Raw genomic sequence first — 16,754 nt, 5'->3', positions numbered from 1 at the left:
TTCCAAAGTCTGATCAGCCGGAGTCCCTGAAAGACTTTAGACCCATAAGTTTGTGTTCAGTGCTTTACAAAATCGTAGCTAAATGTCTAGTGAATAGATTGCGGCCAATTCTTGGGGATATCATATCGCCGAACCAAAGTGCGTTTGTTCCTGGACGTATGATTACGGATAATGCACTCGTGGCATTTGAATGCTTCCATACTATTGAACATAGTAAGAAGGAGACGGAGACCTTCTGTGCTTACAAGCTAGACCTTTCAAAGGCATATGACAGGGTTGACTGGGATTTTCTCAAAAGTACGATGCAGAGTTTGGGTTTCGCTCAACGGTGGATAGACTGGATAATGTCTTGTGTCACCTCGGTGAGCTATTCCGTGAAATTCAATGGAACCCTACTTGATTCGTTCACCCCAACCAGAGGTCTTCGCCAAGGTGATCCATTATCTCCGTTCCTTTTTTTATTTGTTGTTGACGGTCTTTCTTCCCCCTGCAACGAGAAGCTCGCCATGGAATTGTTACACCAATCAAGGTCTGTAGAAGGGCGCCTGGTATATCACATTTACTATTCCCTGATGACTCATTGTTGTTTTTCAAAGCTGAGCCTGGCCAAGCAACTAGAGTTAAGCAGGTTTTGGAAATTTATGCAATGGGTACCGGGCAGTTTATCAATCCATAAAAGTGCTCAATCCTTTTTAGCCCGGCATGTCCAGTAGCGGTACAAGAGAATATTAAGCAAATTTTACACATATCCCAAGTTACATTTGAGGCAAGATATTTGGGCCTCCCAACTCCAGAAGGTCGCATGAGCAGAGGTAAACTGAAAACTTTGGAAGAGAAACTTGCAAAAGCACTTATGGAGTGGGGCGAGAATCACTTGTCAATGGGTGGAAAGGAAAGTAAGATAAAAGCCATTGCTCAAGCTCTTCCAGTTTACATAATGAGTGTCTTTAAAGTCCCTGCCCGACTGTGTGATGACCTCACTAAAATGATACGTCGGTTCTGGTGGGGTGCTGAAAAAGGGAAACGAAAAACACACTGGATTGGATGGGATATCATGCTGCGTCCCAAGGCGAGAGGTGGTATGGGTTTCAAGGATCTTAGACTATTCAACCAAGCGCTTCTTGCGCGTCAAGCCTGGCGTTTGATCCAATACCCAGACAGTTTATGCGCACAAGTCTTACGAGCCAAGTATTACCCTGAGGGTGTCATTACTGATACCGTGTTTACAGGTAACGGATCAACAACTTGGCAGGCTATTGAGCATGAACTCGAGCTGGTCAAACAAGGGTACATATGGCGAGTAGGGAACGGGGCAAGTATCCGTGTTTGGAGAGAGATCTGGATCCCTAGAGGACCGACCTGTAGGCCGATCACTCCCAAGCGTAGATGCAGACTTAAATGGGTTGTAGATTTTTTTGGTGGCTGATGGGGCATGGAATGTTCCATTACTCAGGCAACATTTTTTTCAGGTTGACGTAGATGAGATTCTGAAAGTCAAGGCCTCGAGAAGAATGAACGATGACTGTATTGCCTGGTACCCGGATAAGCACGGATTTTTCTCAGTCAAGTCGGCTTATAACATGGCTCGTGATAGAGTTATGGATGTGCAGGGTGTAGGTGAATCAAGTGTTCGACCAGATGGGTCAAGACCGGCGTGGAAAATGTTATGGAGTTGTGGCGCTCCTCCAAAGGTGTGTGTGTTTGCATGGAAGGCAGCAAGGGGAGCATTGGCTACAAAGGAAAATAAACGACGTAGACAATAGGAGCATGATGGGATTTGTACCATATGCGGTCAGGAAACAGAGTCAAATTTTCATGCGCTAGTTCGATGCCCACATGCCCGTAACTTATGGACTGCCATGAGATCGGTATACCTTCCAGCTGATGATCTTCTCAAAGGTACAGAACCAGAATGATTGCTATTGTGTATTCAGCAGCTCAATGAGACACAAAGGATGTTGTTCCTCATGTTATTATGGCGTATATGGCATGTCCGTAATGAACTTACCCATAACAAGCCAATCATCCCGGTTGAGGCCTCGAAGAAATTCCTATGCAGCCATATGGAATCGTTGCTACTGATTAAACAATACCAGGAGGTGGATGTGTTGAAGGGTAAATAGGCTGTTATTTTCTCAGGCCAGGCAAGTCATAAGGGAGCTAGGACGACACCAGTGGAGATTGTAAACTGGATTCCCCCATCATGTGGTGTTGCCAAGCTAAACATCGACGGATCCTTCGTCCAAGCGGACGGAACGGCGGGCGCTAGTATGATACTCAGAGACCACAAAGGTACGGTAATTTATGCAGCTTGCAGGTCGCTCTTGAACTGCTCGGGTGCTCTTGAGGCTGAGCTTGCAGCGTGTGACGAGGGCCTACGACTGGCACTACACTGGACTCAACTACCGCTTCAGGTGGAAACGGATTGCTCCGAAATCATCAAGCTGCTTAACTCTAGTCCTACAGATCGCTCTAGTAACATGTATCAGGTGATTGAGATCGCTGAGATGGCGAAGGAACGACCTGTACATTTCCGGAAAATTTGTAGATCACAAAATAATGCTGCTCATGCTATGGCTGCTCTAGGTCGTAGTCACCAAAGCACTGCTTGTTGGTTAACAAACTCCCCAAAAGGACATTAGTATTATTATTTCAAACGATTGTAAGGCCCTGGTTGATTAAATGATATGCTTTTCCCCGAAAAAAAATATCATGGCAGCATGAGCCGTTGGGATCCACCGTGCCTCCATGACCTTAAGGCCATGGAAGACGAGGCAGAGCGACGGCTGTGCCGGCGAGATGCGGGGATTGCCTAGTCGTGGCCACAACCACACCACGGCCGACGGGGGTGGATTCAAGGTAGAATGCAGCATTGCGGCATCAAGGACATGGAAATTAGGCTCCCAGCGACCGCATTCCAGCCTAGCCCTACAACGGCAGCGACAGCAAGGGCGGGCCTAGGCACGCGGTACCAAATCCGACACTGCCTTTTCGCTTTCCACTTCCACAACTCCTCTTTTCCCATATCGTACTTGACCCACACAATTGGGCGAAGGGATCCGACCCAAATTTGAACATGAGGGTGAGCTCCTCCGGCTGTACCATTGATGAGGAAGTGTGGGATGGATTGACAATGGGTGAGAGGGAAAAGGGAGGCGCTAGAGAGGTATAAGCGTGAGAGGGGAGGGTGTCAACCTTTTATAGGCTGCCACAGGCACCATTACGAGGCAATTGGTGAGGCGGTTGACGGCGGACATTAAGGGGCTCATCTCCCAGATGCTCACGCGGCTACGCCTAGCCTTCTCACATAAAAGCAAGGAGACGATGGCACGTGGCAGCCATTTGACGGGCCACCACCGGATTGAGGGGGCGGTCGTCGGATTAATGGTCGGATGTCGTAGCATTGCTTGTGAGGGGTCGGGCTGCTTCTATAGGAAATATGAGCAATTTACCATATGATTTAATCCACAGAAATACTAGATAAAACTGTAAAGATGAAACAAGTCATGCAATCTAACAGAGAGAAGGCAAATAGCATCTGAAGATGTGAGGTAGAACAAAACATATCTAGAACAGATACTAGAAAAAGAAACTGTAGGAGGATCTCAAACAGAAAGAACATGAACACGTACTGAGCTGCGGCAGTAGCATTGGCGTTGGTGTTGACGTTGTCGCCCATGTCGTCGAAGAGGTTGTCGACGGCGGGAAAGAAGTCATCGTTGGGGAAGTGGTCGTCAGCGTCCTGGCGTCCATGGCGTTCGTGATGAAGAGGCCAGTAGTCGCGCAGAGCGCTCCTCAAAAACCTTATCACCCTTCTCACATACAGAACTCAAAAAGGTGCGGTTAGGCAGCTTACTGTCCCGACCTGCGGTGCATGCCACAAGCCGGGATGGGGGAGATCGTAGCAATAGCTTAGTGCTTAGGGATTCAGTGGCGTGAAGCAAGTGATGTCTGGTGTGTCTCTCTGAAGAGGAGCGACCTCTTTTTGATTAGAATAGGAGGAGGAGGAGGTGAACTGGCAGCAATAAAAGACGAAATGAAAAGATAGGAGATAAAACGAACATCCAGCAGCCGAAGGGTGCAGTGTTTGTATTCAATCTCCATTACAGCAAAAACATTTCAGCTCTGATGGGTTCACCTACTATGGGTAGGGTCAAGAAGTAGACATCTTGGATTAACCTAGTGGGGCATCCCGGTGCAGAGCAACTGGTTTACCTTGTGTTGCCAGCTCAGAGATCAAGTCTTTTGCCGACACACACCAACTTGAAACAAAAACAACCGCTTTATTAATATCCTATAGGTACAAAGGTTCGGTGGTTACATAAGATAGCGAGGCCAAGCGGCACATTCAATGCGGCTACACTTTGCACATTATATTGAAGACATCTCAAGAGCCTTGATACTAGCTGAAGAAACTACTCGGACGACGTGATAGTGGAATTCCATCCCAAAGGGACACTATTGTGACACGACCTAGATTGCGAAGTACGGATCAGCATCAACTCCATGCACGGCTTCTCCTGCATCTAGCATGACATGCCAAGTGAATACTTTGAATGTACTCGCAAGCTCACAACAACCAAAGCAACCATGACAAATAATAGCATGGCATTTATAGGTTAAAGACATGATATGAACATGATGCTACTATCACTAGAATGAGGGGGGCTCGATGTTTAAGGTCTCATGGACCAACTTACTCATGTTAGTGGTTATCACATAACCACCTTGGAGGATTGATCTTTGTCACAACCGTGATCATCACATGACCACATAAAGATCAATCAACTTCTCATGTGAGGCCATGGTTCTTTAGTATGCACCATTTTATTATTACTGTTGACCCATAGTGCAACCTGCTACGAAGTGTGTCCATATTCGAGTATGTGGCTATTCAAATAGATTTTTACACTCTGTAAAGGTAGCGCACTGTACCCACATCATGGAACTCCTGACCTCGTACTTTAGTACATATTCCCATTCGGGTGGACCAGCGATGTTGCAACAAAACCAATCTATTGCATGACACTCTCCTGGCCACTCCGACATACACCCGCCTGGGTCATGCCATGGGTGTCCCTGATGTCACTGCGTGACAACCTGCCACCGCCATGGCCAAACGAAATTGTCCCAAACGGGGGCCTTGGTACCACTAAAACTTGGGCTCACAAGGCTATAGCCGCCTATTGGGCCAGGCTAGAACGCACATATAACCTTCCATCATTGGAGGTACCAGCAAGAGGCATGACAATAGACCAAATTAGGGCCTCCCCATCCAGGCAAATCTGCACTAGTGAGCTCGATTTGGTGGCACTATGACTCGATCAACAGGTTTGTTCAAGTTCAATTATTAGCAAGTTTAACTTGAATGATGATGATCGGAGCCATATCAAAATAACTTGATGGAATGCATATGAGAGCATAATATCAATCCTAGCATGTATGGGTAATACAAAGATTTAACATATTAATCTTAGCATTAACAATGAATGAATTTATCTACTGGATGCAAATGAGCATGGCATAGTGATGAACATGGATTCACAAAGCATTTGCAAAAAGGATTAATGACTAACTATTATTCAAATATTCAAGTAGCAACCCTGGCAATTGCCATGCCATCATGCAAGTGGATAATGTGGCTTGCCTTAGTCTAGAGGAGTGTCACAAACTCACAATACTCCTCGTCTTCTTCCACAAAGTTATTTTCTTTTGAAGATAATGTAAATAACAAATGCCACATAAAGAATTTCTGCTGCCAGAAATTCTAGACAACAAGGAAAAATCTAAAGTTTTACCTGCAACGCGCGCGCGCATGATTCTTGAGGATTGCAACGCTGGCGTACCAGGTGCTCACCTCGCGCGGATAAGAGAGCTTGGCGTTGTAGCCGTCGAAGATCTCCTGCAGCGCCTGGTCCCATTCGAGGCCAAATGCCATGGCGCGATGGAGGTTTTCTTTGCTTTCTTGTGGGAGGGACGTAGTTGGATGAAGAGGAGTGATGGAGAGGCTGTGGAGTGGTGATTATCTGTGCAAATGATGAATGTGAATGAATGCACTGTGTGTGTGGATACTTAGTTTTCTAGAGAAACCGAACAGGCATAATCAATCTATAGAACTGCCGCTTCATTTTCTTTATAACAATCGAACGAGCAGAGCCCGACCAAGCAGGCCAGTATAAATAGAAACGATCGAATACGCCCAGCCCAGCCCAGTAAACAGAAACGTACTAACACGCCGGCCCAACCCCGCAGCCAGCTTTGTTCGAGCGCAAAAAATGGCCGTTAGCGGCACACCATCATCGTGGTCGGCCCACACGTGATCGACCACGTCAAAACAAGCTCAGAAAATGGTTTAGTGTTTTTTCCCACTGTCAAGTTTTTGATGCGGCGCAAAATGTCACATTTTCTAAAATAATGATTTCCGTAAATTGTAGCACGAAAGTGATGATTTTGTGCATTTTACTCTCCGAACACGCACCTCTATCATGCCATACCATTCCATTCCCAAGAAGCGCCCCACATTCTTTAGTAGATATGAGCAGCCTTATCAACGACAGCGCCTGTTCAACTCCTCTCTAGCTTCCCCTCTTATGTTACCCTACTCTCTCTTGCACACATGACTTCTTTGTATATGTAACCGATTCTGAGGGCATCTCAAAGGCAGACCCACAAACCGTCCGTATCCGTCCGGACCATGCTATCCTAACCGAGGAAGCCATACAACGCAATCCTTATCGGTCTGCGGCGTGGTCCGGACACGATTTCTCTCATAAATTAGAGACAAAAATGGGGGAGGTTTGCCGGAGTCCGACACCCGAAACGTCTCTTTCCAGCACCCTCCGGCCACCCAATCCCCTCCCGGTCTTATTTCCTTCAACTCCGCCCTTTCTACCCCTTCCTTTGCATCGGCACTCTCCACCTCCCCGGCCGCTGGTGTACATCTCCGGCCGCCACAGAAGCATTGCCGGACGTCCGCAACCAGCACGGACATGCCTGCTCTCCTTTACGACCGAGCTTTCCACCCTGGAGCCGTTTGTAGCCAGGTACACCCTGCCCCTTGTCGACGACCTCCATGGCGGACACCACGCCCGGTAGGTGTTCGTCAAATGCTATTGAGCTTATTTTGAAATGTCATGTCTTTTTTCAGAATATGAAGGATGGTCAGCTACTCGACCAGGGAGGATCAGTTGTTGTGCGATGCGGGGCTGGCCGTATCCGCAGATTTCGTAGGCAGGAGTAGAGGGGAGCACCTTCTGGGAGCAAGTGCATGAAAAATTTCATGCACGAAAGCATATTGCGCCCTACGATATGTACATCATTGATGCACACAACACGAGGTCGTTGTCATATCGTTGACATGCTATTTAGATTAGGGTCGGCAAGTTTTGCGACGTGGTTGATCAGCTCGAGATAAGGTGGCCATTGGACGCACTAGAGGATGAGATAGTACGTTTTTTCCTCTTCCGCAACTTGTTGATTGATTCACGAAGTCAATGTTGGTCTACATGTTATATGTAGCCCACACGCGTTGTCGTGTTGTATCATAGGAGAGAGGGACAACCATTTATGTACACATATTGTTGGATGAATCTGAAGGAGGAGTATGTCAGACAACATGATCCGTTCATGAAAGACTTGTTGGACATCCAGGATCTAGTCGAATTTGAGACCTTATTGTACTAGACTAAGTTTGTATGGTATGTATGAATGATTTGTGCTATTTTCTATCTGCACTTTGATGAATATTGGCCCGTTTGCATGAATTCGTCTGGTTTGTTAAAATACGGGTTGAAATGTTCGTGGACAGATGTTGAAGGAAATTTGTAGGTTGCCGATTACTTTCCAACCAGACGCGTGAGTATACAAGCAACCCGTGATCAACTCATGAACAGAAGACAACACGGCCGTAGCAAGCTAGCTAGCTAGCTGTTTGATCGATCCCCTTCAAGCTAGCACGTAACGCTAGCACTTGTCCAAGACACGCACGTACGCGCCTGGATGCAGATCGATTGATCTCGCCATCGGCGAAACACAAGCACGCCGGGCACCGGATAGGATGGCCACGGGAGGTTCCCGTTATTTTCTATTGATTGATTGGCACTTATCATCTGGGTTGATTTTTCGGTAATTACAGCCATCGGATATAGCTATATTTATGCTGGTACAAAGCTAGCGGTCCTAAGCCTATTGTCGTGTCTGGGAAGGATACATTGAAAGATGATTGCAGCGTATCCCTCCCGGACACGACGACGTGGATATTCCCAACAATCAGTGAGTCGTTTGTGAATCAGAGAAAAACAAGTTGCCGAGCATCTCGGCACGCCAAACCGTCAGCAGTTATAGAATCCAAAGAAGCTCAGACACTTATTTTTTTGCGGGTGAAAGAAGCTGAGACACTTGAAAAGCATGCTATTTGGGTTGGAGGAGATATTGCACGAGAGCATATACATTGGACGAAGTATGATATTGTAACTGGGGTTAAGGATGTCCATTCAGCATCTCCTGACGGTGGGTGGAATGAGGTAAGAGTGAATACTCCCGCTGAAATAAGGTGGATGATCGATTCGGGACTCCTGGCACGCATGTGCAATACAAGTCACTTGCCTTATGTTTCAAAATGTTGGAAGGGAAAACATCCACAGTACTAAGAGCTTCCTAAGAGCTTCCTAACACCTCCGTTAAACTCCCGGCCCAGTCCTACATGCTTGATGACTAGGCAAATACTGCACTGCACGCCAATGATGCCAGATTTTCTCAGAAGAATAAGGCTACGAACTACGTGCAATCCACTGTTGGGAACACATTTTGTCAGCAAAATAAAGCTACGAGCAATCGCTAGTATTAGCACAAAGAATAAAGCATGGCCCAGTTTAAATCGATGTAATAGCGTAATCGCAGTAACCAGATACCAAGTCGATTACTAGTTACAGAGAAGCTCTATCCCATGATGCCTACTTTATCACTAATGCCTAGATTAGTAACAATAGTCTCTGCAACTATAGCAATTGTAGCCATATGAAATTGTGTGTGACAGAAGCAGAGCAGATCACCTTGTTGGGGATACAAGAGCAATCTCTGCAAAAAAAAAAGCGAGATTATTCAACTCCTGACACAACAAGTTTGAGAAGCGATGCAACTCTGCTTGAAGATCAGCCGTTCTTGGGCACCTCTGAATTCAGCCTAGTCCGCGCTAGGGTTCCTCTGCTGCCAACGGCCTCCCTCGCCCCTACCGCCGGCGCCGGCCACCGGCGCGCGCGTCCCTAGGCCCGTGCGTTCCCCGGCCCGCCTCCTTCTCCCCCTCCCCTGCGCCCCCGTCGCCCCCCCTCCCGAGGCGGCGGAGCGCTCCTGCCCTCCTACCCGTCTCGACCCCCTCCTCTCCTTCTACCTCCACCGCCGCCGGCAGCGACCTCCGGCATGCCCGGGTGGCACCGGCGGCGGCGGATGTTCCTTTCCCGCACGCTTGGAGGGGAGTCGTGGCTCCCTCCTGCCCGGCGGCGAAGCTCTGCAGGCCTCGGGTGCTCTCGATGCGGCGGCGTGGACGTTGGCTGCGGGGCAGCGCGGTGGGCAGCTGGCCGGCGGCGCCCGCTCGGCCCAGATATGGGCCCTTTCGGGTCCCATCTGGGCTGGGGTGGTCCTGTGGGTCGGGGCGCGACGGCGCTGCTCCCTGGTGGTGAGGCTTGGCTGCCGTGGTTGCGGTGGTGATGGCTCCGGCGGCCGGCGTGCTGTAGCGTGGTTGCAGGGACTGTCTGGACCCGTTGGGGTCCGGCCAGGCCGGTGGCAGCCTGGCAGGTCCCTGTTGCTATGTCTGGTCCGCTTCGCGCGGCGGTGGAGGTGGTTCCCTCCTGTCGGCTGCGTTGCGGTTATCATTGAGTCCGGTGTCTCCTCGTCCTACCTCCAGGTCTCGTGTTGGTGGCTTCAGTGAGACGGTCAAGATGGTGTGGTGTCCGTGGTGGCACAGGCTGGTGGGCGGCATGTTAGGCGACACGCTTCCGATTGTCTGGGTGGCGGTGATAGTTTCAGGGTGGGAGAAATCTCTGCTGGCTCATTCGCCACCGGCACGGCTGCGCCCGTGGGCCCTCCTAAGGGGCATCAGTGATACCCCTTCCCCATTGCTATCCATGTACCGGGGGAAACCCTAGGACTTATCCGAGCAGCAGCGGCGGCGTTGTCGCATCCTTCATGAAGGTGTTGCTTAGTACGTGAGGCTTCAGAGTGCTTGGCGGGTGGTGGTACTTCTCCGGAGGGTGCAGCGGGTGTCGGCCATCCCAAAAGGAGGGGAATTCAAATGAAAACGCAATGGAAAGCGTTATTGGATAGGTTATTCAAGGTCTGCTGATAGGGTATGATCGGGCATTGCTAAGTTCTAAAAATTGGTCGAGACTGCCCGCTATGAGAGAGGGCGAGGCGGAGACTAGGCCGCCCGAGGCAGCCGGAATCCCACCGGCGTTGCCTCGATCCTTACCGGATGGAAGCGCAGGGGAGTTGCATCTGGCGCATCCGCGATCCCCCGGCATCCTAGAGGCGGGGACTTTGGAAAGAAAAGGAGGATTGACGAGATCCGACGGCGCGCGGGAAGATCGGCCGCACGACACGATTGGTCTAGGACAAGGAAGATGGGTACAATGGCAGGTGATCTTCTCCGACGAGACGGATCCAGGTGTTTGGATCGACGGACGGCTTTGATTCACACCGCACTCGCGATGGCTGGTTCTTCTCGATCTGGAGAACGATATCCTCGCCGGCGACTATCTACCGAAAGGCGACACGATTGAGGTAGGTTTGAATTTCAAACTTGATGCTTTTGACATCGTTGTTGGCGAGCGTGTGCAGCTGGATTTGCGAACGAAGACACCGGCGGTGATTGATCTGACGGAACCAGCGATACATGCACGACCGGGTGGACGTTCAAAAATTTCAAATCACATGTTGGCGACTAGGGGCGGGCCGCCTCTCCTCTCCGGCGATGGCCGGCAAGTTGGAGGCAGGTTCTGGGCATTGGCGGACGCCGAGGAGGAGGATGCAGACGGGGATGCGGACGGCGATCAGCCATCGCCGCCGACGCCAACTCCCTCCGACCACGTTAATGACTGGTTCAGTGCCGGTTATTCGGAAGAGGAGGTCGCATCATCCATCCGCGGAGTCTTGCCCCTTCATGATCCGGCAAGGAACGGGCTTCTCGAGGGCGACGAACGGGAGATGGTTCGACGCATAGTTCATCGGAGATTGTCGACGGCGGTGATCAAACCTTGGAAGGGTCCTTTGCCGAAGGTTAGTCTCCCTGATCTCACTGTTTTCGATCTTATTAGGCCGGAGTCTTGGATTGTGGTTAATCGCAAGAAAAAAAGTCGCCGGAATCCGGCCAGATCAGCGCCGGCGGTGCGTGCGGCTGTCTCGCCGGTTCCTCCGGGTCTCGGGATCGCTGCATCCCGTAAACAACGTTTGAACTCGATCTTAGGCCGTGAGGGGCCGAGTGAGTGCGAGCTTGGGCTGAGTTCGGTTGGGCCGGAGTTAGCTAGGTATGAGGCCCATGCTAACCCGGTGCCAAATCAGCAGGAGCTGGGTGGCGATCTGGGCATCGCGGCTGGGCTGGTCGGGCTAGTCTCACCTGGGTATGTGGGCCAGGTGGAGCCGGTTTTGACTGTGGCTGTGGACGACGGGGCGTCGGGTCCATCCTTTCGTCGTCCCTCGACTCCGCCGGCTACGGTTCTGCGTCGACGTAGCCAGAACCTGCGTACGGCAGGGAGTGGGAGAGCGCGGCGCATTCCGCTGCTCGGGCTGATGACGGGTCGCGGGGGTGCTCCGCCGCCAGGGAAGAACGTTGGGGCCGGCCGGGTCCAATCCGCGACGCCGCAGGGGGCCGGTGCTGGCCGTGGTGCCGTGCTGTCGCCAGCCTCCGGGGTTGGGATTGGCCAGGGGCTGCCACCTGCTCCCAACCTTCCTGCTGGCAGAGGGGTACCTGCGAGTGGCTCGGCTATGGGCCGGAGTGGAGGGGGCACCGGACCCAGACCATCGATCCCGGTCCCTGCAGGGTCGCGGCCCCGGCGCCGGCTGCGGCTAGGGTGGCCATGGCGGGCCGTGGCGGTCAGGTTCCTCGGCCGCCCACCCCGGTTCCTGTGGGTCTCCGGCCGCCCGCGCCGGGGGCTGTTGGCCGTGGCGGTGCGGCGCCGAGGACACCTGCAACCGGGCTATCAATCGGGCAGATACCTAGGCCGGCTCTGCCGCCTCACGTCATTGCGAAGCCACCGCCGAATCGGGTCGGGCTGGTGCAAACGCAACAACCTCCGCCACCTCAAGCTTCTGCCGCGCCCAAGGGACAGTGGGGTGATGATGGTATCGATACATATGGCGCTGGTAAACACCGTGGATCCTCGTCCGCGGGCGGTGGTCGGGGCTACGCTTGGCAGAGCGATGGCACAGTCGAGCGACCGTTCTTGGGGCCCCAGGAGGCTTTGTTGAGGGGGCATCTGGCCCGGGGCACCAACAGCGGGGTGGATATCATGGCCATCGAGGTGGCCAACGGGGCCGGGGTGGTCGATACCGTCCACGACGGCCACCGCCGCCTGCTACTGACCAGATGGTGGTTGACGAGGTCGTTGAGGAGCCGGTTCTGTCTGGGCACGCTATGGAGGTGGTTTCGGCGCTCGCCTCGGCTGAAATTCCTGGAAAGGAGTCCGGGTCGACAGAGATAGTGGAGGGGTCTGACAAGACTGAGTCTGAGAGGGCGGCCAAGTGGGCGCGTAAGAAAGAGCATATGTTGTGCTATAGATGTGGTGGCAAGGGACATTTTATAGCGGAGTGTGTGGTTGAGCTGTGTGGCACTTGTGGTAAACCGGCGCACGAATTGGGGGACTGCCCGATGTTGAGGGATCAGGCACCATCACTCATGATGTATGGAGTGTACTGTGCGGAGCTTACTTTTTTTGAGTCTCCAACGGAGATGGACGCTCCTGATGAGTCTTTGAGTTTGACGACTGGGTTGGTCAAAATTGCCAGAGGTGAGGTGTCGGAGGCACAGATTGTTCAAAGGCTCAAAGAGTTGGCTCCTGGGGAGTTTCAGTGGGAGTTGGTTACCATGGAGGATAAACTATTTCGGGTTGAGTTCCCATCCATTGACGATCTTCAGAGGCTTCTGAGCTTCGGGATGTGCAAGGTGTCGGGTACTGAGGGGGTGCTTGAGTTTCACGAGTGGAAGAGGATTGAGCCTACGGGCATACCTCTAACTCAGGTGTGGTTGCGGTTTTCTAGGGCTCCCTCCAAGCCGTTACAGGATGCCCGGGTCATGGCCAGCTTGGGTATTATGGTGGGCAGACCGGAGAGATTGGATATGGACTTCACCAGGGCCCACGGGGTTGCCCGTATTCTGGTTAGTGTGCTGAACATCGAGTATGTGCCTGAGGTGGTAAAGTGGGCATATCAAGGGGGACGATGGTTCTGCTCTAAAGGAGGCACCAGCAGCTGACAGTGGGCGAGAGTTGTCCAAAGCGTCGGGTGTTGACTCTCAGACATCTGCGGATGGTGTTGCACCAACTTCCGCGGTACCCATGACTGCTCTTAGATTCGGGTCTTCCGAGCCGGCATCTGCACCTCCGAGACTTTGGAGTGAGCGGGTGGAGTCTGATGATGTGTTCGAGCACATGTTACCAACTCTGGAGTACGAGGAGTCTGTGGTTCCTTTTCTGGGTGCGTCGCCGATCTCAGCCAGGGCTGGGGCGGAGGAGGTTGCTCTCGCTGGCGGGGGTCTGGAGATGGTGATTTCGGAGTCCTACACTGCGGTCGTCGTACCTCCGTTTCAGCAGTCGGTGCGTTCTGTTGATGGGGGTGTGGGGCAGGTGGCCTCGGCCCTCTCATTGGGCCTTGCGGATGACGAGTTTCGGGAGGTGCAGCTTGATACTTCGGGAGGGAGGCCGAGGTTGCTAGCCACGGCTCCTTCCTCCCCTTTTGCCAGGCTGGTTTCGGTGGCGCCGGCGTCGCTTTCCAGAGAGGGCTCGGGGCAGGTGGTCCCGGGGCCTTCTTCTCCAGGAGCGCCTACGGAGGCCTGCTTGCCTTCAGTGCCGGCCACGCTGCCTGGCCGGTGGGCCCGGGTGGATGGAGAGCTAGGGCAGGAGGCCCTGGTTCAACCTTCCTCCGGCTTGGTGGTCTCGAGTGCTGCTACTCGGGAGGAGGTGATTGCGTTCGGGGGCATTCCGGATCCGGTCTCTGAGGGGCGGCGGTTGAGTAGCCGCCTCCAGGACCATCCGGAAGTGGACGACATTCAGCAGCGGTGCGCTATGAGGGCGGCCAAGCTTCGTGACGTGGAGGTCACTACTGGTATGTCTGTCAATACCTATAATTCTATTCTGCATTTTAGCAATGATGAGATTATTAATAATGCAAATCAACTAGGTATTTCACTAGGTAGTAATGATAGTGATATCTCAACCTCGGTTAATGATATGCTGGATTTAGAGGCCGAACGGGCGCTTGAGATGATTCGTAACTTAGCGGCGGTAAAACCTATGAATGATTCTGAGATCGACGCTCTAGGGGCCAGGGCGCTTGATAATCTTTGTGCGGATCTGACTCAACCGTCTCCTGAGCCTGAGGAGGAGGTTGAGCGGGTAGATAATGTGGAAATGCGCACCTCTATGGTTGGTTGTGAGGACCAACTGCAGAGTTTTAATGCTCCTAAACGCAAATGGAAGCGGAAGATTTACCCAGATTCCGCAGTGCGTAGGAGCGCTCGGATCTGAACAACTAAAAAATTCCATGACGAGATATGAAAGGAATCTTTTGGAATAGCAGAGGTCTGAAAGACTTGGCTAAAAGAAGGTTTCTTGCTGAGGCTTCTATTGAGCATAAGTTGGACTTTATCGCTTTGTCGGAAACGGGTAGAGCCAACTTCTCGCCATAATTTCTTAATACTCTTTCGGGGGGTATTGATTTTGATTGGCATTGTCTACCACCGCGAGGATGATCGGGTGAGATTTTACTCGCGGTTAGATGTGACTCGTTAGAAGTCTGAAGCGTGGTCATGGGAGATTTCGCTGTTAAGTTTAGGGTGCGGTCGAAGTCAGATGGGTTTAACTGGGCTTTGGTAGCGGTTTATGGTGCCGCACAGCCTGAGCATAAACCGGATTTCTTGGCTGATCTGGTTAGGATTTGCGGTTCTGAACAACTTCCTATCCTGGTGGGGGGTGATTTTAATATCATCAGAAGGAGTGATGAGAAGAATAATGACAATTTTGACGGCCGATGGTCCTTCATGTTTAACACAATCATTGAAAGCCTAGATCTGCGTGAGATAGAGCTTTCGAGCAGAAAGTTTACCTAGGCTAACGCCTTGCCAAATCTGACGTTTGAAAAGCTGGATCGAGTCCTGGCTAGCGTCAAATGGGAGCAGAAATTTCCATATGTTACGGTCCAGGCGCTTACTCGTGGTATTTCTGATCACACGCCTTTATTCCTTGATTCTGGAGGGGCTACCCATTTGGGAAATAAATATGTTTTCTCCTTCGAGCTTGCTTGGTTTGAGAGAGAAGGCTTCTTGGATCTCGTAGCCAGAGAATGGGCTAAGGATGCAGGAGGTCGGTCTGCGCTTGAGCGTTGGCAGAATAAAATTAGGCATTTGAGAAGTTTCCTACGTGGGTGGGTAAGCATCTCAGTGGGATTTATAAGGCCGAAAAGGAACAACTCCTTTTGCTTATTCAGTCCCTTGATGTAAAGGCCGAGACCACGATTCTGCCAGCCTCGGAGCTTCATGCAAAGCTAGAGGCGGAAATGAGGCTGAAAGAGCTCCTTCGTGAGGAAGAACTAAAGTGGGCGCTTCGGGCTAAGGTCACTAGAGTTGTTCAGGGGGATGCAAACACACAATTTTTTCACCTGATCGCCAATGGTAAGCATAGAAAAAAGAGGATCTTTCAGCTTGAACAAGACGAGGAAACGATTCTTGGTCAGGAAAACTTAAAGCAATATATCACTGAGTTCTACAAGCAGCTGTTTGGGCCTCCAGAGGACAACTATGTGTCGCTGGATGAGTCTAGGATTGAGGATGTGCCTCAACTTACGGCTGTTGAGAATGATATTTTAGTCGCTCCTTTTTCTGAGAAAGAGGTATTTGAGGCCATTTCACAGATGAAGAATAATAAGGCTCCTGGCCCGGATGGTTTCCCGGCAGAGTTCTATAAGAAGTGCTGGCATATTATTAAAGGAGATCTCTTGCCTTTGTTCAACGATTTATTCTTGGGCCAGCTTCATCTTTTTAAGCTGAATTTTGGAACTATAACCTTACTTCTAAAGAAGACAGAGGCTGTGCGGATTGAGAAATTCTGGCCTATCTGTCTGCTTAATGTTAGTTTCAAAATTTTTACCAAGGTCGGGACGAATAGGCTCACACAGATTGCGCATACTGTGGTGCAGCCTACTCAGTCTGCTTTCATGCCGGATAGGAACATCCTCGAAGGAGTTGTGGTCCTGCATGAAATGCTCCATGAGATCCACACGGAAAAACTTGATGGTGTTGTTTTCAAAGTGGATTTCGAGAAAGCGTACTACAAAGTCAAATGGCCTTTCCTACAACAGGCACTCCGAATGAAGGGTTTTGATGAAGCTTGGAGAAGACAAGTGGAATCCTTCACGCAAAAAGGGAGTGTTAAAATTAAAGTGAATGACGATATAGGCCATTATTTCCAGACACACAAGGGCCTGAGACAAGGTGATCCAATGTCTCCCATTCTCTTCAATATTGTCGCAGACATGTTGGCAATCCTGATAAGTAG

The sequence above is a fragment of the Triticum urartu genome, chromosome 5, assembly GCF_003073215.2.
Source record: "Triticum urartu cultivar G1812 chromosome 5, Tu2.1, whole genome shotgun sequence".
NCBI classification, from domain to species: Eukaryota; Viridiplantae; Streptophyta; class Magnoliopsida; order Poales; family Poaceae; genus Triticum; species Triticum urartu.
Note: the sequence above shows the minus strand (reverse complement) of the source record.